The sequence below is a fragment of the Columba livia genome, assembly GCF_036013475.1.
Source record: "Columba livia isolate bColLiv1 breed racing homer chromosome W unlocalized genomic scaffold, bColLiv1.pat.W.v2 SUPER_W_unloc_5, whole genome shotgun sequence".
Taxonomy (NCBI): domain Eukaryota; kingdom Metazoa; phylum Chordata; class Aves; order Columbiformes; family Columbidae; genus Columba; species Columba livia.
The window spans coordinates 2,676,043-2,678,740 of record NW_027043000.1 but is presented as its reverse complement, the minus strand read 5'-3'; the positions used below and the strand labels follow the sequence as shown (position 1 = coordinate 2,678,740).

Sequence of the window (2,698 nt, the reverse complement as noted above, 5' to 3'; positions counted from 1 at the left end):
TATTGGCCCAAGTTAACCAAATGTTCTGTTGCTTCATCAACAAATGCGGGACAGCTGTTGCACCAATGGCAGTCAAAATAAACACCATCAGTCCTTTAATGTTGGCCGAGTCCATTTTGCAGGTATCCATCTTGGCCCTGTAGGAGTAAGTACACACATGTATCCTCTGCCAATGTATTGAACTTCTGCAGGCCCTTTCCACTGTCCAGTTTCTGGATCTCGATAAAACACCTTCATTTGAACAGTTACTTTCTTTGAGAGACCTGAATGCACTTTTACTGGTGGCTCCTCATCTGATCCAAATATACAGAGGTAATTTAAAACAAACAATGTTTTCATAACCCTTTCTTGACTGTCCGTGATATCTTGAAATTTCTGCAAATATTGCTTCAGCGTTTGATTCATTCTCTCTACAATTGCTTGTCACGTTGGGGAATGTGGAATCCCTGTAACATGTTGTACTCCCCATAACTGACAGAATTTACGCATCTTCTCACTACAATAAGCTGGCCCATTATCCGTTTTAATCTGTGCTGGTACCCCCATTACAGCAAAACACGCCGTCAAGTGACGAATCACATGACTAGCTTTTTCTCCTGCCTGTGGCGTTGCCCATACAAAATGACTATATGTATCAACTGTAATATGTACATATTTGAGCCTACCCATTGAGGGCACATGCGTCACGTCCATTTGCCATATCTCATTAGGACCCAACCCCCTAGGATTAACCCCTACGCCTAGACCAGAACCATGATGACTACACTGAGGGCAAGTCCGTACAATTCCCTTAGCTTCCTCTACAGTGATCTTAAACTGTGAATGTAATCCTTTCGCATTCTGATGGAACACACTATGTGATTCTCTAGCCTTGACAAAATCACTAACAGGGGCAGAACATGCTACCAACCTATCTGCTCTAGCATTCCCTTCCCCAAGGCCACAATCCCACATATGACTACGGATGTGAATCACTGCATATGGTTTTGTTCTTCCTTGAATTAATGTACGCAACTGTCTAAACAGTTCTCCCAAGCGCAGTTGCTTAACATCCTTAATCTGAGAATCTTCTATCCTGTGTAACACACCCGCGACATACAGCGAATCGGTCACAATATTAATTGTTTCCTCTCTCCACTTCCCCATGGCCCATACAACAGCAGCAAGCTCCAATGTCTGCAAGGAATCTCCCGGAACAGCTTCCAGCAAGTGGTGGTGCCACTCACCACAAGCGATCCAGGTAACTGCAGCTCTTCTGGACCTTTTTCCTGCATCCGTAAACACTGTCTGGGCATCTTCTAGGGGTGATTTACTGCGGAGAGGTTTCTGCATCCATTCATTGTGACCAATAAACTGCACTATTGCTGCCTTTACAGGAGACAAGGATATAGTTGTAGCTGATGAGAATAAACACTCACACAACTCCTCGCTATTCTGAAGGTACCACTCTATTGCTTCTTTTTTCATCGGAACATATATTGTCTGCAACTCTTGCCCTGTGATCTGAATTACACGCTTCCTACCCTTCCTTATTAAATCTGCTAAAGTTTCGACCTTTTGCTGTATTGACTTTCTTGGCTGTAGCTTTGGAAATACCCATTCAAGTATCCCAAGTTCCTCTCGCTCCCCTTTTTTTTCTTTGTGCTGTGTAAGAGCCCCAATTAAATGACCATCTGTTTGAAAAACAGAAAAATCTACAGGTATTGCAGGGTCACGTCTCCTTGTAAAACCCAATGTGATTAAGTGAGCTAAATTCTGGATCATTTGTTTTTGCTCCATAGAGAGATCCACCGGAGTGGAGGGATCGGTTCCACGCAGCAATGGTCGTAACACCTCTAACTGCGTATTGGTAATACCCACGACAGGCCTTAACCATTGTAAATCCCCCATGAGTTTCTGAACATCATGAAGTGTCCTAATATCTGTGGTAATATGCGGTTTTTGCGGTCGAATTTGGGAGTCAGTAATTTTCCACCCTAAGTACAACCACGGTTCTTGTCGCTGAATTTTTTCCTTAGCAATTACTAAACCCTCCTTATACAACTGACAATGTAAAAATTGCAATTGTTGCTCAGTAAAGTCTTGTTCTTGTGCAATAAGAATATCATCCATGTAGTGATACACCATCGCTGTAGGCCAGGCATCACGAATAGGACGCAACGCATTGTCCACAAACAATTGACACAATGTCGGACTATTTTTCATTCCTTGCGGTAACACAGTCCACTCAAACCGCTGAGCAGGAGCTTCCCTATTTATTGCTGGCAAAGTGAAGGCAAATCGCTGTGTATCGAGGTGGTGCAAAGAAATAGTAAAAAAGCAATCCTTCAAATCCACAATTAACAACTTCCAGTGTTCAGGAAGCATTGCCGGATTCGGAAGACCAGGTTGTAATGCTCCCATCGGTTGCATTTGTGCATTTACAGCTCTCAAATCATGAAGCAGTCGAAACTTCCCTGATTTTTTCTTAATCACAAAAATAGGCGTATTCCATGGGCTTGTTGACAGTTACAAATGTCCTTGATCAAATTGTTCTTGTACCAACTGATGTGCCGCTGCAAGACTTTCCATTTTCAACGGCCACTGCTCGATCCATACAGGGTCATCTGAAGTCCATTTAAGAGGGATCGGGAAAGCCCATTTTGCAGTGACCGTCAGTGAAAAGCCCTTTCAGTTGTCAAAATGACTCCTAGCTGAT

General features: G+C 43.2%; 1 long non-coding RNA gene across 1 annotated transcript; it reads left to right on the top strand.

Moving 5' to 3' along the window:
- Positions 1 to 435: 435 nt before the first annotated feature.
- Positions 436 to 2,104, top strand: LOC135577525 (uncharacterized). Its single transcript, XR_010469306.1, has 3 exons — positions 436 to 1,240; positions 1,377 to 1,440; positions 1,782 to 2,104. It is a non-coding gene; the product is annotated as an uncharacterized LOC135577525 (long non-coding RNA).
- The last annotated feature ends 594 nt before the right edge of the window (positions 2,105 to 2,698 follow it).